Source organism: Melanerpes formicivorus, unplaced genomic scaffold (assembly GCF_026170545.1).
Source record: "Melanerpes formicivorus ecotype bairdi unplaced genomic scaffold, bMelFor1.0.p_v2 SCAF_3, whole genome shotgun sequence".
NCBI lineage: Eukaryota > Metazoa > Chordata > Aves > Piciformes > Picidae > Melanerpes > Melanerpes formicivorus.
This window is the reverse complement of record NW_027142355.1, coordinates 21,484,044-21,506,012: the sequence shown is the minus strand read 5'-3', so window position 1 is coordinate 21,506,012 and position 21,969 is coordinate 21,484,044. Positions and strand designations below refer to the sequence as shown.

The 21,969-nt window shown below is 39.3% G+C and overlaps 1 protein-coding gene across 1 annotated transcript in view; it reads left to right on the top strand.

Moving 5' to 3' along the window:
* Window positions 1-15,769: 15,769 nt before the first annotated feature.
* The window catches only part of CELF2 (CUGBP Elav-like family member 2), a 496,995-nt gene continuing 490,795 nt past the window's right edge, over window positions 15,770-21,969 (top strand). The window contains exon 1 of the mRNA XM_068168663.1: window positions 15,770-15,805. The gene's annotated coding sequence lies outside the window, so the exon portion shown is untranslated. The remainder of the gene's footprint in view (window positions 15,806-21,969) is intronic.

The window sequence follows — 21,969 nt, the reverse complement described above, 5'->3', positions numbered from 1 at the left end:
GAATTTTCACTTTTGGTGTTAGAATTAACAGATTCAGAAAGAGTTCAGAGAAAGAAGATAAAATGGATCATTATGATGGACAGACAATCATTGACACTATGAATCTGTCCTGCTTTGAGTGAAACATCCCTTAGGCAAGGTAGTTGCAGATTCAGTGTAGAGTTCCTTGTTGAACTGCTGTGTCTCCTTTAATGCCAGTTTTGTTGCTCCTCTGCTATCAGTGACTATCTTTTTGAAATCTCCTCAGTGCATAGAAAATAAAGGAGACTAGCATAAGAACGCACAATGAAGATTCCCTAGTGCTTCTTTTCTCAGTGTGTTCCTGCCTTTCTAATCATGCAGACATTTTCTCTAGGAGCCCCTTTTATTTTAGGGTCCTTATAAGTCCCACTCCTATTCCATTGAAGTACAATTGTTTCACTCTTGAATAGTTTTTTGTGCCAGTAAAATCTCAGTGATGTCCCTAATACGTATCACATTGGTGATATATAGGTCATTATGGACATTGTGTACATCAGCGTGTCATCAGTAATAGACATACATGAGCTGAAGAAATCAAAGCACCTGAACTTACAATAATTTTTCCTTCCTAATGGAAGTAGCTTGTGAGGGCTCTGAACACTATAGTGTTTAGGCCAAAGCCAAAGTGGCAGAAAGAGACAAGAGCTAGTCAAAGCTTTCAGGAGCTTAGTCTATATAGACAAATCAAAGTGGGGAAAAAAGATGGAGAATTGGGAGACAGATGCGGAAAGATGAGGGGAATAGTTTAACAAGCACAGTACAGATAGATGATGACAAAGCTGGGACCAGAATGTGCTCCACACACTCTCAATTCAGGGCACAATCTAGCAGGTTTGGTGGCTGGTCATACTGGGAACCTATCTAATTAGTTGAACTTTCACAAACCACTCTAGAATTTAAATAAATAAATTAATAACTTCTGGGCTTAAAAGTCTCTTGTTTCAAATAATGATGTCCTTGGTGGGGAAGGATATTTTAAATGTCATTACTACCAAGTATTGTATATATTGATCATCCCCACGGCCTAGACAACCACCACACAGAGATAGACCAGACAGTATAAATACCATAGACATTTGTTACACAACAAATCTTTATCTATTTACCTTTTAGAACATTAGATCGATCTGCTCTGAACTTTGGTCTTTTCACAGTCATAAGTATTATTGTTTCCCATTCATGGCAACTGCAGAAATAACAGGGGTACTTCTGTGAAAAGACCATGACCTTACGTATTACACCACCTGTGTACTCTTGAGAACCCTATAATTGAAACCCATGTTGACTCACCTTTTTCATACAATGTATTGTAACTTCTCAAGACTAGAGTTTTTAGTCATGGATTTTCAGACTTTTATCAGTGAAACAGATTTTAAATCTATTCTACTCTGAGAGAAGCTGGTCCTCCTGAAGATGCTCTCCATCTTTCCCAATTATTTAATTAAAACAAATGTTCCAAACAATTCCTTTTTCTCTTATAGTCTAGTTTATTGATGAATAACATTTCACTCTGAGATTTTTTTTTTTTTAAATCAAAATTATATTTGGGCCATTCAGGGCTCCAAAATATCATCACTGAACACCCTGTTCCTTCATTGAGGACCCCTGTACCTTTCTTACACCATATATAGATATAATAATATCCTCCTGCTACTATTGCATCTTGCACATGTTATGCCCTCTGTTCTACTGCAAAACCTTTCATGTAGATACTACTTTCAGATCCTCTCTGCTGCATTTCACCAAAAGAAGGAACTGGGAAAATGTGTAAGACATGTTCATTTGTTAGTGGGCATACTTGTAGATGCAGCCTGTGACATTTGTCTTCCCAGGAGATACCTCCTGATGGGAACAAGTTGGAACATCTGCAGATCATCCTCCAGGACATTCATCCAATGATTTATTATGAATGGTGCATTGGCATAATAAAATGTATCAGTGCTGTGGGGCAAAATTACTATGGAGAGCAAATATGTTTCCAGCTTGGCAAATATGCTGCATAAATATCTGTTGAGATTTGGCCCTTTTTCTGTCAAATGTATGAAGGATGTCAATAGCCAGAAGACATTTCTTCCAATGAGCTCCATGCATGTTGCTCATCTACCAGGGCTTGCTGCAGCCTCATTCACACAGCTGAAAGATGAAGGATCAAAGAGTATGGCTCATCTATCTGTAGTGTCTTTCCACTCCCATGGGGGAAATCAGATTATTACTTTTTTTTACTAGCAGAAAGCCCAGTGGTTAATGCATCTTATCCCATAGTCCCTACAACATTAGCAAAAAGTGGCAGTGACTTTTAAGGACAACTGTTTCCCTAGCTATGGAAATGTATTCCCTCTAAACTGATGCAGAAAATAATCCTTAAAATTATTGAACAATGCTTTGGATGGTCTGATTATTCTAATGATTTTTTTTTTCATATTTTGATACTTTATGTTAGCTAATTACTAAATAAAAACCCTGTTAAAAAACATGTCAGCACCTGTAGGAATTGTTGGGGAGAATATGTTAAAAGAAGTTTTAAAGAAAGCTACTTGTGGGTGAGAAAACATATCTGAAATGTTCTCACATTTTGGAAAACTTACAAGAGAACTGGAGAACTGATTACAAAAGAAAAATTGAATAATTGACAAACTACTTTCTGGAAGCACTGATCCTTCTAACCCACCCTTGGGCACAATCTCTCCATCACAAGTCGAAGTACTTTCTGGATATTTTAGGATTTTATATTGTGTAAGGTTTCTAGAGACTTTCCAAAGACTTTTCAAGAGGACGCCACTTAATATAAAGTCCTGTAGAAGAACTGAACCTAGTTCTTAGCTCTGAAAATTACCTGATGGGTAAATGGGCACAAGTTCTATTTTCTCAGATATAGTTAGTACTCAACATCTAATGGTTCCACAGTGAGTTAGCTATACAAATAAATCCAAGGATCCCAGTCTAGATCTGCTTATGACAGATGGGATACTGTTAAGGATCTGAAACACCTTAAAAATCTATAAAGGAAGTAGTAAGGAACTATGAATTAAAATATTTTGGAGTAAAAATATTTAATTCCCTTAATTCCTTGAAAATCAGGGGGGGTTGGGGTTTGGTTTGGTGGGTTTGTTTGTTGATTAGTTGGTTTTGGTGGTGTGGGGGGGTTTGTTGTTGTTGTTTTCTTTTTTTGTTTGTTTGGTTTTTTGGTGTTTTTTGTTTTGTTTTTTTTTTTTGAGAAGAGATATGCCATTCCTCACATAAATTCCTGGCATCATTTCCAACTTCCTTCCTCTTAATAGAAAGTTGTTCCAGAACACTGTTTTTATATTTCACATATTTTAAATAATGAATGTAATCTCAAAGAATGCATGAAAATTATGCTTGGCTTCAGTTACTAAAGAAGTTAACATAAGCTACTTAGATTACTATTATAAAAATGTCATTCAAATGTTTTTACCAATGTAAGACTATATTGAGATCTTGATAATGAATGGCTTTTGTTCTTCAAGTTTCTCTTGACCTCCATAATCCTTCGGTTTAAATTCTTGAGGGAAAATAAAAGAGTATTAAAGAATTCATGCTCTGTATACAAATAGCTTTTCAGTATTTGCATAAGGAAAGAGAAGTCTTCCTATCATGCATTGCTTTTTTCTTGTACTGAAATATTTTTTCACATCCAAAAAATATATAGCTTTGAATCACAAAGGTCTAAAGTTTGACGTGTTAAAATACTTCCTCTGCAGTAATTTAAAATAGGGTGTACAAATTGCTACTTTTTCTGTCAACCAGAAAATTATAAAAGAATTACAAAGGGGGGGGCAGCCTTTTTCCTTTTTTGCTTGCCAATGTATAATTTCCTAGCTGCTTCCTACTTTGAAATAAGAAGGAAGAAAGGGGGGAGGGAGGGGGAAAGGCGACGGGTTAAAAAAAAAACAACAGAAGTCTCAGGAAGCATCAGGCAAATCTGAATTCTATTGAAATAACAAAAAGAAATTTCAAATTTTTAAGAATAATTTGCTACCAAAATAGCAAAACTGGAGTGAGGAATTGGTATTATTAGTTAATCAGAAGAGATTCCCATCCTAGTGTTCATTCTCCTAGATTATTATCCTCAGGAGCATTCTAATGGTCTGTAGCCTTCAGCTGATGGCAATTATGGAAGAAAAATATTTGAGATGAAGGAGAGATGGAGATTGAGTGGATTGAGCAAGGTCAGTAAAGTGATTTGGGGATTATTCTACCAGTTCAATTGCCATCTTCCCCCCAAAACGTATCCATCTGTACTGTTAATTCTTCTCTTGATGACATAAGCAATAAATATTACTGTACAAATTTACTGTGGGAGTGTGGCAGTGTACTGCCACCCTCTGCTGGAATATACATGGACCAAGCAATGTCTTCTCCTCCACATGTCTATTTAGAAAGAACAGTATGGATTGCATCATATTTGCTTGTCAGATATAGAAAAAATTGAGGAATGTGGAAGGTTAATTTGCCTTAAAACAAGAAAAAAATTTAAAAGGAAGGTTTTAAATCTGGTTTGTAATACATTTTATTGTGAGATTGTGCACTAGGCACATAATATTCAATTCCTAAAACCCTTCCAAAGCAAGTAATGACAAGGAGAATTTTGGTGGAGTTTGGTCAGGGGCTTTGATGTTACTGGCTGCAGAACTGTGGACCTCTAAGGATTCCTTAGTGGCATCAGAGTTAATAAGAATTATGAAAAGAATTTTAGTTATGACTTTTTGCAATGCTTCTGAACCGCAGTAGAGAGCAACTAAAAGCAGAAAGAGATGCAAGGTCAGCTACTGTCCTTTCTGTGGACCACCATCTACTTGGTATTATTCAAGTTACAGGCCAGAATTTCCTGCTTTGTTACAGTGAAATCAAAGTCATCTGAATTACAGAAGCAAATAAAGGTGTAATGAGGCAGGCAGGGATATATTATTTAAACTAAATCAAGAGATCAACAGCTTTGCTTATGTTTGTTCCAAAATGGTATAACAAGTCCTGTGTTTTTAAATGTAAGTGATGAATCTGATCACCTCTGTATCTGCTTGTCCAGTTTTGTGGCTTAAGCACAGGTAAATGATATTCAGACCTCTCTGAGTAACACACTTCTTCAAAATATTTAGACTCAGTACACAAAAGGCTGGATCACTTCTGAAATCATAGGTTTATTTTTTTCCACCATCACTAACACACAGTATGAATTCAGCTTTAAAATATAAAAAAAATTAAAAAAAAAAATAATGGAGCTATTAAGAACAAATTCTGACCATATGGGGTTTACAACAAGGTCTCAGCACAGGAATATTCCATCATGTTAATTGATTATTGCAATATGTTGCGCATGAGGAGAAGGAAGGAAAAAGAATGTTATGAAGCTGTTCCAGCAGGTCCTGTCTTTGAGTAACGCAAATCACTGAAGATTTACTGCCCGTGAATTTACTGCTTTTATTCATTTTTGGCTCTGATTTAAGGATCTGATCCAGATTCTTGAAACTAATGGTAGACAAAACTTTGGCTGTACTTGTGCTGGGTTCTTTACAAAATGAAGTTAACTATCAAAAACAATACTTAGCTTATCTAGGACAATCAGATACGTGCACTTAGCAGTCCATAGCTGTTGTACAACAGTGACTTAAATGGTAGTCTGACAAGCACTATGAGAGTTCCATCATCGTAGTCTACGTATGACCACTACAAAATTTGTCAACTGATAGTATTTGATAACTGGGATTTGTAATTAGGTAAGAAAAAATAGAAAGCATTCAGTTAATCGCCTACTTGGAAAGTGTTGATCACATTTACTTCTAACTCAGGCTGCATTCAGTATTATTTCTGTTAAAAAATACCTTCATTGTCTCTGTTTGAACCTCAGGAAAAAAAAAAAAAAAAAAAAAAAAGAAAAGAAAAGGAGACAAATACAATATAAGCATGGGAAAAATGATGGCAGTTTGGGAGGGAAAGTATAGCACAAAGGGAAAGTTGGGTTAACATTCAAGCTTAATATTTCATGGTCTTCACTAATCATTTGGAATTTTAAATTGATTCAAATTACTAACACAAGAGAGGTTTCAATAATATCATGGTGACTGGGCTTATGAGCTATCTGTGTCGTATTCTGAAGCTTAACTGCATTACTGTGGTCTAAGCACTGAACTAAAGGGAGTCAGGAGAGGGACAACAGAGGAGACACAAGACGTATAGCCTCTAAAATCTCTATAAATCTAACCTCCCTCCTTCCTACTGCCATCATTAGATTCCTGCTCTGCCATTGAATAGTCTCAGGTAAGGCTTTAGCATTTGACAAATGAAGGCAATTTGAGGATTTTATACTTGTGGATACATTGTAAGACTTACTGTGTGACTTAAAAGCATTTTTCTTGTAAATCAAATATTACCTTGGAAAATAACAATACTGGCAAATGAAACCAGTGCGGTGCCACTCAAGAACTGTAGTCCTGTTAATCATGTTGCTCTTTGAGAATTTAGAGCTTTTAATCATGCCAGGCTGCCACATTTTGGCTTAAAATTCATGGGAATTTACAAATACTAGTTTGGCCACTGGAGAGCTCACTCACTAATACAACAGGGGCTCTATTGAAGTAATGGAAATTCTTCATATTATTATGTATTGAATGCACTACAATGACTGTAAAGTTCAAACTTTGCTGACTTCATATGTGACAGAGTTAATGAAAAATGGGCTTAATTTACAATGATCTTGCCTCTTGCTCTTCTGTGTTCTGTATTATGCATTAGCAACTGATTCAGTTTAAAACCAACATATTTTTATTGCTTCATGTCTTCATAGCAATAACCTGTGTTGACTTTTGTATTGCTGCTCGAACCTTGAATTAATAAGTACATAAATGAATTCTTACATCTATGCTGTTTTCTATATCCAGTCAAGGCCAATATGGTCTTAGGATACAGGCCAACAATGAACTACTTAGAGCTTCATTCAATAAGCTAATTGTTTATCTTTCATATGAGTTATCAAATATCCACCTATGAGACACCAGTTCAAAATATAAAACCAAATCCAACAGAAACTAGTCATGGGATTTGTTTGCCTCCAAAGTTCAAGGACAAAACTAAGGGCTGACTGCAAATATCAAGGGCGATTTCTATGTTGCTCCTTTTCTCTGCATGTATGCAACTATATAGCATTGAATGGGTTCGGAAACCAGCAGGGGTGGGCAATGTATATAACACACCATGATAGGTACCATGACTGAACTAAACTAGAAAGTGGTACCAGCTAGTTCTTATTGCAAATATACACTGGAAAGACGTACTTTAATTTTATGAGCATGTAAGTCTGATTTTACAGAATACACTGCATGGAAGTCTAAGCCTTTTGAATATTCCTTCAGCAGTAATAGTCCTCCTGTTGTCAAATCTTTTAAATACCTTATGAAAGCTACACTTCATGCAGATTAGGCTTCTGGAGGTATCATGTGAGTGCACATACATTAGATCCAAATCCACCAGAATGCAAGGATAAAGGTATGTCACCAAATCATAGGAAGATCAGAACGGTTTTTAAAAAGCATTCTTTCTAGAATTTAGATTAATTTCCTCATAACACCAATTTCCAGATAGATTTATTTCTCAGTATCAAGTTTCCAGCTCATCTTAGTTTGTACTTCTGAACCCAAAGCTGTCAGCCAGATATTTGAAAAACATCTATTCCTCAGGCATATAAATTAACCTATTCATAGATATGCATGGCTACTAAACCTACTTCCATGTACAAGTGTTACTGAAATTTTGCTCTTCAGCCTTCTAGTTATGGGCAAAAAAATATGGTTTAGAGTCTCCTGTTTGTATGATTTGAATGTGACATAGCCTTACACATTTCTGTCTCTCACTTTCATATCTGGGTGACAATTTATGTCATGCACAAAATCAGCAATAAAAACACTTTAATTTTCTGCATTTCCCCTGTTTTCATTGGTGTGTAAGCATAGAAAATACACTGAAGTGTCAGCCTAGAAAATGGCGTTCTCTCTAAAGCCTCTATATAATTATAAATAGCAATTGTATCCAACATACAGTCCCTTTGATAAGGACTAGAGGATGAGTAAGTCATTTCCTGTTCAAGTACAATGCCAAACAACACAGCATATTTTGTATTTCTCACAAAGTGCTGTAAGTTGTTAATTAACCAAATTCAAGCAGTTAAGGACAGTGTCATGGTAATTCTAGTAATTTGACCTTTAACAGCTATGCATTATTAGAACTATGGAGTTGCTTGTGTCTAGCCTAAGAACTCATCTTCAAATTCCCTAGGTGCTTGCTATTGACATGCTTACCTGACTACTAGTGTCTGAGCAACTGCACTCAGCTGACGTACTTTTTGCTAGATGATTCATGTTATCTGACCTTCTGCTTGCTCCCCTCTCGTCCCATTTGTGAAACAATGCAAATAGTTTTAAATCACCATCAGGATAGCTTAACATGTTAGCTTGCATTCCAGGCAGCCAGTACCAGAACAAGAGGACACAGTCTCAGGCTGTGCCAGGGGAGGTTTAGGTTGGATGTTAGGAAGAAGTTCTATACAGAGAGAGTGATTGCCCATTGGAATGGGCTGCCTGGGGAGGTGGTGGAGTCACCATCATTGGAGGTGTCCAAGAGGAGACTTGATAGGGTGATTAGTTGCATGGTTTAGTTGATTAGGTGGGTTGGATTGGTTGATGGGTTGGACACGATGATCTTGAAGGTCTCTTCCAACACAGTTTATTATTCTATTCTATTCTATTCTATTCTATTCTATTCTATTCTATTCTATTCTATTCTATTCTATTCTATTCTACTCTACTCTACTCTACTCTACTCTATTCTATTCTATTTACAAGAAATGACAAATGCACAGTGTCAAATTCAGTAGAAGTTTATCAAAGAATCTTAATTTAGAGTAAGCAACATGTAAGCACTGGACTAGATGACTTCCAGAGGTTCTTTCTACCCTATTTTTTTGACTGGATTTCTATGAATTACATAATAATTGTATCAAATATTCGCAAGCGGTGCAAAGCTCTAAGAGCCAAGGAAAGTAGCAGAATATCTCAGCTGGAGTAATCATCACTATACTGATGTTATGATACATCACACATGAAGGAATTCTTCATGAAAGGGAAGGGAAAGGGATTTAAATCACCAGTGAATAAGGTGCTAGCACAAAAAGGTTATGTTGGAGTGTCTGTAGCGGAGGCTAGTTAACCGGTTATGTCCCTGAATTGCATGCAGCCAAAGAATCCCTTAAAGCTTACCTGGAGCAAGAACGAATTGTTGAGGAGGGAGATATGGAAATGAGAATATTGCAAAACTTACTAGTGATGTAGAGGCTATATGGAGGTAGGCTTTAGAAGTTTAAAGCTCCTAATTCATTACTGGACAACCTATATTTAATAATAACATGACCTTTTTTTTAATTTATAGACCAGTGGTTTCATCTAGTTCTAAAAAAAAGCCTGGCTTTTTCTGTCTGAACTATGAAGGCTGATCCAAGCCCAGGAATCTTCCTATCAAAGGTGGAAATGGAAGCATAAAACAAACAGGAAAGTTAGATGATTCAGATGTCTTAGTCCTGGACCTGTAACCCTTCCTTATCCCATGTTCATTAAGAATTACTAATATACATGCTCTGCACAGTTAAGCAAAATTTAAGATGGGTTTATTATCAGGATAGGATAGGATAGGATAGGATAGGATAGACTAGGTTGGAAGAGACCTTCAAGATCGTTGCGTCCAACCTATCATCCAACCCACCTAATTAACTAAACCATGCAACCAAGTACCCTATCGAGTCTCCTCCTGAACACCTCCAATGATAGTGACTCCACAATCTCCCTGGGCAGCCCATTCCAATGGGCAATCACTGTCTCTGTATAGAACTTCTTCTTAACATCCAACCTAAACCTCCCCTGGCACAGCTTGAGACTGTGTCCTCTTGTTCTGGTGCTGGTTGTCTGGGACAAGAGACCAACCTCCGCCTGTTTGCAACCTCCCTTCAGGTAGTTGTAGAGAGCAATAAGGTCACTCCTGAGTCTCCTCTTCTCCAGGCTAAGATTCAATAACTTCAGAATCATATGTGGAATATTCACAGGTTGAGTCACAAATTAAATTAAATTAATTTTCAAAGTCTCCATTCAGACAAAGAAAATAAACTTTTTGAGGAAATCTCAGACCCTGGTATTGTCTGGTTTAAAAGAAAAACTAATTAAAAATGTTTTAATAAGATAAATTATGCTTTCATCTGATTTCTGGTATGAGCCTGTCAAGACATGAACTGCACCAAAAGAAACAGTTCACAGCTGTTTCATGGGGTTTTTACTTAGCTTAGTTTAACCTCCATTATGTTGGTATCGAAGAGTTCATTTGACAGTCTGGTTCTTTGTAGGCGGGCAATGAAGAAGATGGACCTTGTATTAGATAACACAACACAGCAGACAGAAAGGAGACAAATGGAAAAGCACAGAAAAGGATATACACAATGTGAACAGCCAATAGGAGACAAAAAAAAATAATATATCTTTTTGGTTTGTTTAATTGATAAAGGAGTAAACAACTCAAAGGCATCACACCAGAAGCATCTTACCATCTCACTTCTTTAACAGCTTATTTGGGATGAATAGGAGTTGGCTTGATTCCTAACACGTGCTTATCTTCTGCTTAAATACCTACTGCGACAGGTAGATGTATTGTACACAAGTGATCTCTGGACCAAATCTGAATGGAACTTGAACAGCAGGGATAGAAGATGAAACACTATTATAGAACTGGCTTGACAGAATGAAATTGTTACAAGGTCATTATCCTAGACAACAAAGTACTAAAACTAAAGGGAATAAACTGCTTGAGAACTTAAGTGTGGACATACTTGGTTTCACTTTGTGTACCTAGACACACACACACACACAAAAACACTTAAACCAAACAAAAACAAAAAAAAAGCTCACACAGACCAAAATCCCCACAGCATGTTACACAGAACTTTATAAGCTAGTAATTTTGAGGTTAATATCACCTTTTCACTAACAAAATCCTTGCTACTTCCTGCCTTCATTTTAACATTTTCAGGTTGGATCATTTTAACACACATCAAAACTCCAAATGTTTGTGAGACTGGTCATGGTTTACCCTGCCTACTTCTTGCAGCTTCTTATGAGCAGGTACAACACTACTTTAGATGAACAAAAGGAAATAATCTGTTTTAAATATTTTGTATTTTGTCATTTTCTGTGTCTTTCCTATCTACATACTAATAATTTCCTACCTTATGTAATTAATAACCATCCTTAAGTAGCCATTGGCTCAGGTTCAATCAAAATTTCATTTCTCAGGTAGTATAATACTGTTTTCCACAATGACATACCGATACATAGTTACATAGTTACATTCAGGGTTGGAAGGGACCACAAGGATCACCTAGTTCCAACCCCCCTGCCATGGGCAGGGACACCCCACACTAGATCAGGCTGGACAGAGCCTCATCCAGCCTGCTCTTAAACACCTCCAGGGATGGGGCCTCAACCACCTCCCTGGACAACCCATTCCAGGGTCTCACCACTCTCATGGTGAAGAACCTCCTCCTCACAGCTAGCCTGAATCTCCCCACCTCCAGCTTCAATTCCATTCCCCCTAGTCCTATCACTACCTGAGATCCTGAGAAGTCCTTCCCCAGCCTTCCTGTAGGCCCCCTTCAGATACTGGAAGGCCACAATTAGGTCACCTCGGAGCCTTCTCTTCTGCAGACTGAACAGCCCCAACTCCTTCAGTCTGCCCTCATAGGAGAGGTGCTCCAGCCCTCTGATCATCCTTGTGGCCCTTCTCTGGACACATTCCAGCACCTCCACATCCCTCTTGTAATAGGGGCTCCAGAACTGGAGGCAGTACTCCAGGTGGGGTCTCACCAGGGCTGAGTAGAGGGGGAGGATCACCTCCCTCGACCTGCTAGCCACACTTCCCCTGATGCAGCCCAGGATCTGATTGGCTTTGCGGGCTGCAAGAGCACATTGAGAGCTCATGTTGAGCTTTTTGTCCACCAGCACCCCCAAGTCTTTCTCCTCAGGGCTACCCTCCAGCCAGTCACTGCCCAGCCTGGATTTGTGCCTGGGATTGCCTCGACCCAGATGCAGGACCCTGCACTTGCTCTTATTGAACTGCATGAAGTTGGCTTGTGCCCATCTCTCCAGCCTGTCAAGGTCCCTCTGGATGTCCTCCCTTCCCTCCAGCGTGTCTGCTGCACCAAACAGCTTGGTGTCATCAGCAAACTTGCTGAGGGTGCACTCAATGCCACTGTCCATGTCCCCCACAAAGATGTTGAATAAGACAGGTCCCAGGACTGATCCCTGAGGGACTCCACTTGTCACTGGCCTCCACTGGGACATGGAGCCATTGACAGCCACTCTTTGGGTGCGGCCATCAAGCCAGTTCCTTATCCATCTAGTGGTCCACCCATCAAACCCATGTGACACCAGTTTGGAGACCAGGATGTGGTGCGGGACAGTGTCGAAGGCTTTGCTCAGGTCCAGGTAAATGACATCAGTTGCTCGCCCCTCATCTGTTAATTTTGTCACCTGCTCATAGAAGGCAACCAGGTTGGTCAGGCAGGATTTGCCCTTGGCAAAGCCATGCTGACTGTTCCCAATCACCTCTTCACCATTCTTTTGAGCGAGTAGTGACTCCAGGAGGATCTGCTCCATGATCTTTCCAGGCACAGAGGTGAGACTGACTGGCCTGTAGTTCCCTGGTTCACCAGAGGAATAGTAGCAGTATATATCACACTGTACATCAATACTTTTCTTTCCATGCAGTTTGGATGGGCAAGGTCTGTTTAGTACCTGGGTTAGTTATGGTCCTCAGTAGCTACATAAACAGTGGTGACCACAAGAAATAAAATTCATTCTAGTCATTTTATAATCATAGAATAGTTCAGGTTGTAAGGGACTTCCAAAGGTCATCTAGTCAAACCTCCCTGCTGTGAGTAGGCTCAGAGCCCTGTCCAGCCTGACCTTGAATATTTCCAAGGATGGGGCCTCAACTACCTCCCTGGGCAATCCAGGACTTCCTGGATGACATCCCACCCTTCTAACATATCAACAGCACCACTTGACAGAATACAGAATACAGGATACAGAACAAACCAGGTTGGAAAAGACCTTTGAGATCATCGAGTCCAACCTATCACCAACACCATCTAATCAACTAAACCATGGTACCAAGTGCCCCATCCAGTCTCCTCCTAAATATTTTTAGTGACGGTGACTCCACCACCTGAGAAGAGACCAACCCCCACCTGGCTACAACCTCCCTTCAGGTAGTTGTAGACAGCAATACGGTCTCCTCTGAGCCTCCTCTTCTCCAGGCTAAGCAATCCCAGCTCCCTCAGCCTCTCCTCATAGGGTTTGTGCTCCAAACCCCTCACCAGCCTTGTTGCCCTCCTCTGGACATGGTCCAGCAACTCAACATCTTTCCTAAACTGAGGGGCTCAGAACTGGACACAGGACTCAAGGTGTGGCCTAACTAGTGCTGAGTACAGGGGCAGAATGACTTCCCTGCTCCTGCTGGCCACACAATTTCTGATATAGGATACCATTGGCCTTATTGTCCAGAGAAAGGCAACAAAGCTGGTGAGAGGCCTTGAGCTCAAGCTCTATGATGAGAGGCTGGGGGAGGTAGGGTTGCTTAGCCTGGAGAAGAGGAGGCTCAGAGGAGACCTTATTGCTGTCTACAACTACCTGAAGGGAGGTTGTAGCCAGGTGGGGGTTGGTCTCTTCTCCCAGACAACCAGCACCAGAACAAGAGGACACAGTCTCAAGCTGTGCCAGGGGAGGTTTAGGCTGGATCTTAGGAAGAAATTCTTCACAGATAGAGTGATTTGCCATTGGAATGGGCTGCCCAGGGAAGTGGTGGAGTCGCTGTCACTGGAAGTGTTTAGGAGGAGACTGGATGAGGTACTTGGTGCCATGGTTTAGCTGATAAGATGGTTTTGGGTGATAGGTTGGACTTAAGATCTTCCAACCTGGTCTATTCTACTCTATTCTATCATTGGTAAAAATATTAAACACAGCACAAACCCCTGAGGGACACAACTTGCCACCAATCTCCATCTGGACTTCAAGCTATTGAGCACCACTCTCTGGATGCAACTATCTAGACAATTCTTTATCCACTAAACCATCCACCAACCAAACCTGTATCTCTCCAACTTGGCAAGTAGGATGTGTGGGATACCATTTCAAAGGCCTTGCAGAAATCCTGATAGTCATCCTTTGTCCACTGTTGTGATCACTCCATCATTGAAAGCCACTAGGTTAGTTAGGCAGGATTTGCCCTCAGTGAAGCCTTGCTGTCTGTTTTTGATTCCCTCCCTGTCTTCCATGTGGCTTTTAGATTTTTATGGTACTGGTAACATGTTAAACTTTCTAAATTTCAAGTAGACATATCAAGTACCTATTAGGAAAATTCTTAACTGGTTATCATAAACCTGATTTTGCACATACAAACAGACCTTTTGAAATTGTAAGTTTGGAGAATTGGAGTTTGGATGTGACACTGTACATACACTTTTAATAATATGCTTCATGGAACTGTTAATGATTTTTGACCTGAATATATTTAATGCCCATTCTAGCATCTGTCATGCATGAAATTTCTCCTACTGACACACTTATGTGGATAATCTGGCATTGAACTCCTATCTTTGCTGAGTCAGGTGCATTTTGTTTTCATCTTTATTCTAAGCCAATACAGTGTTTGGTGATTAACTTTATCAATCTCTCTGCACTAAATTTGAGTATACTCACTGAATAAGCTGCATTATAAACAACCTCTTTGGTAATGGAGATAAGAACTGAACCCTTTTAATCCCATATTGTTATTACTTCAGGCCCCAGACATGTAATTTAAGGATCAAAGCCTGAACTGCTATCATAACTGCAATTGAAAAACAAGGAAATCCTGAATCATTTTCAGATAAATAGAATCATGCTATATCACTGCAAATCTATAACCACATTTCTTACATTTACTGTATTTAATTTTATTTTGTATTTTTCTTTATTAGGTCTATAAATAGAAAGAGCTCAAACTGTTAATCAGCAGAAGAGGTAAGAATTAAGGTTTCTCTAGGATTTCAGAATTTTTTTTTAATTATTCTATTTCTCTATAATACAAGATTATAAAAAAGTTATAATATAAGATTATAATTTTCTTATCAGACCTTGTTTCCAGTTTCCAGACTACTATCTATACTACTTCTGCACATTCTAGATGTTTTATTTTCTTCTAGGCAGCTCTGAAGAATATCAATAAAATGTGATCTCATTGGTAAAAAAAAATAAAAAATAATAAAACCTTTAGTATTACATGAGTTGAAGTGCTGAGAAGCAATAAAATATATGGTGTAGATCAGTTACATAACCTTCCAAAGCTTGTTGCCTAGGATTTTTAAATACAATTTCTGCATTCTCTCACCTTCACTTAAAAAATATACAGATGCATTCAACAAGATAATGTGTGCAACTTTAATAGAGTCTGCCTGAGGTCATGAACACTTTATCAATAACACTTAATCAATAACTGAAATGGAATTGTGGACTCCCAGACTGTGGTTAAATTATATTTTTTCTTTCTGTAAGAAAGATTTAATTACTGTTTACAAGGACTGATAAGCTAGAAGAAAAATGGCAGCTAATGTAAACATTTACTTGACCATTGTTTAGTAAATACATAAATCTTCTTTCCTTAGATATTCATCCTTTTTCAACAGAATAACAAGGAGTGGGTAAGTTAAAATGATAAATTATTCTTTTGAGTTTCATATTCTATTTATGGCCTTTTCATTCATTAGAGTTCTTAATTTGTTTTGGGTTTGCTGGGTTTTGTGCTTCCATGTATTTTTTAAGAAATAATTTATTACAATTCATATTTCTTTCTATTCAAAATTATAATCCAATTACTTTCTCAGTAAACAAAAATTCCTCCTTTTTATGTGAAATGAACTGCCAGCAAAAGTGGTTTCTGATTAGACAAGCTAATTTTGAAAGGACAGATAGAATCAAGCAATGAACTGGATAAAAATAATAATGGAGTGTACCTTGTTAGATAACAAATGGAACAGACTTTGGAGACAATTAATGCAGGAACGACTTAATGCTGAGATATGTTAAGCAAGCTTTGTCTTTTTCATTAGCTGCTATAACTCATAGTTAATCTCCTTATATAAGGTGCTATAATAACCTAGCTAGCATCACATTTCTGTGAACACATGCTGCTGTAACTCTCTTTGTTCTTTCCTACTTTACATGGAAACCTCGGTACCTTTGTAGGATGTGTGTGTGCGCATGAGTGTATGTTGTTTTGTATGTGTAGTTACATAGATAGATGCATAAATACACACCTAAATACATAGATACATAGACAGATATACACAAAGATTGATCAATCCAAAAAGGGAAACTGGTCTAACAATATCCAGGATGAATATTGCAGAAAAATATTTGATAAATCCATCCAATGGATAAACTTGATTTCTTTACATTGGGTTTCCAAATGATAAAATTACAGACTTGTGCCCATTTCAAGTATAGCAGCAAGTTTTATTGGGCTGTTTGAAAAAACTATGTGAGAATCAAGTTGTCTGAGGGATATTTTTTCCTACATTGTCTTTTTGCTGTATATATTGAAGTTCTGTTTCTAAGAAGTATAAACAAGGACATTTTTTTGAGTAAAAAGCTCAAATGATAGACTTTTGAGAAAAAAAGCGGGGAAAAGAAAGTCAAAAAAAGGGTATTAGTCTTACCCTTTAATGTTCTGGAAATGAGCTTATGTGCACATAGTGATTCTGTGATTCTAAAGAAAGAATCAAGTCAGTATTAAAAATGTCCTTGGTCCACATCAATGGCTTGCCCCCTCTAATGTAAAACATCTTGCAAGACCAAACTTTGTCAGACTCCAGAGGTCAAGAATAAACAATACCAATTTTAGGACTTTTAAAATTTCTACAATATAATCAAAATGAAATTTCAAGTCCTTTACTACAGATATATGATACTGATTGTTCAGATTTTTAATCAACACTTGAGCAATTGGCAATTTAGTTAGGAAAGATCGCGTGTAGTTTCATATCCCTGCTATGTGTGTCTAATGGTTTTTGTTTTATCTGAAGGTAGAGAAATTTTATGTAAGACCTGTTTGTATTACATTTAAGGAATAGAAATATATTTTCTTTATCTTTCTGGGAAATTTGAAAGACTACTAACAAACAGCAGAAAGATACTGTGCAGCTATTAAGAAATCAGAGTTTGACATAATTATCTAACTGTATATTACATGATTACATTCTGTATCAAACAGTAAAATTTACTGCTGTGGAAGATTCAATTACAGTACTATTTCTTTCTTAACTGCCTTTGACTAGGATGTCACTGAAGCAAGCAGTGGCTTTAAAAAGGAACTAAACAAGTTTATAGGGAGTCAAGACACACAATTATGAAGGGTGTAGGAAATGCTTAATTTTATCTGGGAACATGAGAACCCAAGTAGTAAATGTTCTTACATGACTTTGGCAACAGCTTACACCAAGGGGTCAACACGGAATCATAGAATCATAGAATCACCTGGATTTGAAGAGACCTCTGAAGGTCATCTAGTTCAACCATGTTGCAACCTTGACATAGTCGAGTTTTCAGTATGCAGGGAAATATGAAGGAGCAATAACAGAACCCTTTCTTTGGACTTCCAGAGGGCAAACCAGATTGTTTAAGCAACTTATTCAGAGATTACCCTGGGTAGCAGCCCTTAAGAACAAAGGGGTCCAGGACAGTTGGATTTACTTCAAACAGAAGCTCTTGAAGGCACAGGAAAAGACTGTGCCCACATGCTGAAATATGAGCCAGTGGGGAAGGCGACCAGCCTGGATGGGCAAGCAGCTCTTGAAGGAATTAAGGGCGAAAAAGAGGGCCTTTGGAAAGGGGAGAGGCAACTCAAGATATGTTTAAGGATGTTGTTAGGTCATGTAGGAGAAAAATTAGAGAGGCAAAAGTCCAGTTAGAACTCAACTTGGTCACTTCTGTGAAGGACAATAAAAAGCATTTTTATAAATATATTAATGCTAAAAAGAGCAGCAAGAAGAACCTCCACTCCTTATTGGACCTGGAGGGGAACATTGTAACTAAAGATGTGGAAAAGGCTGACGTACTTAATACCTTCTTTGCTTCAGTTTTCAACAATAAGGCAGGAGGACTCCAGGACAAGTGGCCTCCTGAACTGGTAGATGGGGTCAGGGAGCAGTGTAGTCTCCCTGAAATCCATGAGGAAGTAATTAGGGACTTGGTAAGCCACTTGGACACCCACAGGTCCATGGGGCCAGATGGGATCCATCCTTGGGTGCTGAGAGAGCTGGCAGATGAGCTGGCCAAGCATCTCTCTATCATTTTCCACCAGTTCTGGCTCACTGGGGAGGTCCCAGATGACTGGAAAGGAGCAAGAAGAACCTCCACTCTTTATTAGACCTGGAGGGGAACATAGTAACTAAAGATGAGGAAAAGGCTGAGGTACTAAATACCTTCTTTGCCTCCATTTTCAACAGTAAGGCAGGAGGACTTCAGGGTGACTGGCCTGAACTGGTAGATGGGGTCAGGGAACAGCGCAGTGCTCCTGAAATCCAGCTGGCAGATGAGATGACCAAGCCACTCTCCATCATTTTCCATCAGTCCTGGCTCACCGGAGAGGTCCCAGATGACTGGAAGCTGGCCAATGTGATGCCCATCCACAAGAAGGGCCAGAAGGAGGAGCCAGGGAATTACAGACCTGTCAGCCTGACCTCAGTGACAGGAAAAATTATGCAGCAGATCATCTTGGGGACAATCACTGTGCACCTGAAGGGATCAGGCCCAGCCAACATGGATCTAGGAAGAACAGGTCCTGCCTGACCAACCTGATCTCCTATGATCAGGTGACCTGCCTAGTGGATGTGGGGAAGGCTGTGGATGTAGTCACTAGAGGCATCCCCTCAGGGATCAGTGCTGGGCTCCATCCTGTTCAATATCTTTATTGATGATCTAGATGAGGGCATTGAGTCAGACATCAATAAATTTGCAGATGACACCAAATTGTGAGCAGTTGTTGATCTGTTAGAGGGTCGAAGGGCTCTGCGGAGGGACCTTGACAGGCTGGACAGATGGGTGGAGTCCAGCATGATGTCATTCAACAAGTCCAAGTGCCAAGTGCTGCACTTTGGCCACAATAACCCCATGCAGTGCTACAGGCTGGGGTCGAAGTGGCTAGAGATCAGCCAGGCAGAAAAGGACCTGGGGGTCCTCAGGAGGCTGAACATGAAGCAGCAGTGTGCCCAGGTGGCCAAGAAGGCCAATGGCATCCTGGCCTATATCAGAAATAGTGTGGCCAGCAGGAGCAGGGAAGTCATTCTGTCCCTGTACTCTACACTGGTTAGGCCACACATTGAGGACTGTATCCAGCACTGGGCTACTCAATTTAAGGACATTGAGATTCTTGAACATGTCCAGAGAAGGGCAATGAGACTGGTGAGAGGCCTAAAACACAAACCCTATGAGGAGAGGCTGAGGGAGCTGGGGTTGCTTAGCCTGGAGAAGAGGAGGCTCAGGGGAGTCCTTATTGCTGTCTACAACTACCTGAAGGGAGGTTGTAGTCAGGCGGGAGTTGGTCTCTTCTCCCAGGCAACCAGCACCAGAACAAGAGGACACAGTCTCAAGCTGCACCAGGGGAAGTTTAGGCTTGAGGTGAGGAGAAAGTTCTTCAGAGAAACAGTTGTTGGCCTTTGGAATGTGCTGCCCAGGGAGGTGGTGGAGCCACCATCCCTGGAGGTGTTCAAAAAGGGATGGGATGTGGCACTTGGTGCCATGGTTTAGTAGTCATGAGGTGTTGGGTGACAGGTTGGACTTGATGATCTTTGAGGTCTTTTCCAACCTTATTGATTCTATGATTCTATAAACTCCCTGCAGTGAGAGGGACATGGTCAATTAGATCAGGTTTCCCAGGGCCCCATTGAGCCTCATCTTGACTGTCTCCAGGGATGTGGTTTCAACCATATCTTTGGGCAACCTGATCCAGTGCTCAACCATGATCATTATAAAGAACTTTTTCCTAACATGCAACGTAAACAGACCCGGGCACCATGGAGATACTGTTGCACAGGCTTCATATGGACCAAATCCAATGTTACTCTTTTTCTATAGGTTTACCTCATTAGCAGGAATTGTGCTGCTTCCTCCTTACCCTGTGATTTGTGAATGTCTCAGTGTCTTATGGAAAGACAACACTAGAAAAAACTTTTGACAGTTTCATGAGGAAGACTCAGTCTTCTAGACACTTTTATACCACCTTTTTCTCTTCTGTGAAACAAAGGAAAATGGAAACAGTCTTGGGTTTGGGTAATCAAATTCTACCTTACAATGAGGAACCTCTGAAGAAGAGTTGCTTTGAACTGAGAGGTGCCAGGCACTATGCTTCAGTGTCTTCCACTTAAATGAATCCTACTATATTGAGTCTGAGAATGAGCTCATTACAGTCCAATTAGGCTAGCATAATGATGTGATCACTTACAAACCTAGTGCTTTAACAGAAAAAAACTTCAATGGAATTTCTGGGGAAATAAAAACAATAGTCCTAAACATGTGGATGGCTTTTATTACACAAATACTACACAGAATAACAGGGGTTGGAACTGATGTCTGGGGATGATCTTGTTCAAACCCTCTAGTAAAGCAGGATCACCTAGAGCGAACTTTCCAGGGTCACAATGTTCGGAGGAGTTTGAAATCTCTCCTGAGAAGCAGACTCCACAGCCTCTCTCAGCACCCTGTTCGGGTACACCACTACACTCAAAGGAAAGACCTTTTACCTCGTATTTAGGTGGAATGTCCTGTGTTCCAGTGTGTGACTGTTACCCCTTGTCCTGTCACTGGGCACAATTGAAAAGAGACTGGGTCGATCCAATTGACTCCTGTTCTTTAGACATTTATAAGTATTGATCCATTTCATCTTTGTTTCCTGCTTTCTGCTTCTATTTTTCACTACACAGCCAACTAGTCATAAGAATAATTTTTCTTGATGAAAGGTAACTTATGTCTCAACACTACCTACACTAAAACTTTTTAATTTGATTCCAGACATTTCTCCTTATTCACTTCCTTTCAAAGATTATGCTGCCAAATCCCTCTTTTCTCTCATGTTTCAATCTGGAAAACATCCCTAACTGCCTTCCTTCCCTTACTCAGAAAAATTATAACCTAACACTGATCCAGTAAAACAACTGCATAATTTCAACATATGAAATGTCTTTCTCTTTTTATTTTTTGTATCCTTTTGCAGTCACCCGTTGCAGTGCTTCCAGGTTTCTGTTACTGAATGCTATGTTGCCTGTCTACAGATATGGACACTCATTTTTTCTAGTTATTGCTTCCTCTACCATATCAGCTTTCTTTTTGTCATAGCTTTCTTTTTATTGCCAGAGGAATACTAGGTGTGTGAGGTTATTCTGGGAGGTAGAGCTAAACCCTGAATATGCTCTGGTACATGAGTATAGGGTATGAGTTTGGGTTTGTAATATGTGTGATTTTTGGGTATTGTTGAATAGCACCACCACTCTTTGCATATGAACACATGCCTACTTTTGTGTCATATATCACCTCCTAAATTCTCAGTTTTCCAATAAGGACCTTGTGATTTCTGCTTGAGAACTCCTACCTTGTAAGACAGTTCTTTCCAATGTTATTACCTTTCTGGCCTTACTCCTATCCTGTAACTATCCTACTTACTAATGGACCTTATCTATATATAGAGTCTTTCTGCATTTCAGAAGTCTTTAAAACACCAGCTAACTACTTTGTCGGAAAATCAAATGTAGTTACAACTGCCTGCCATGTGTCAGTAAATATAACAATCTCTTCTTGCCTGCAAAACACAAAA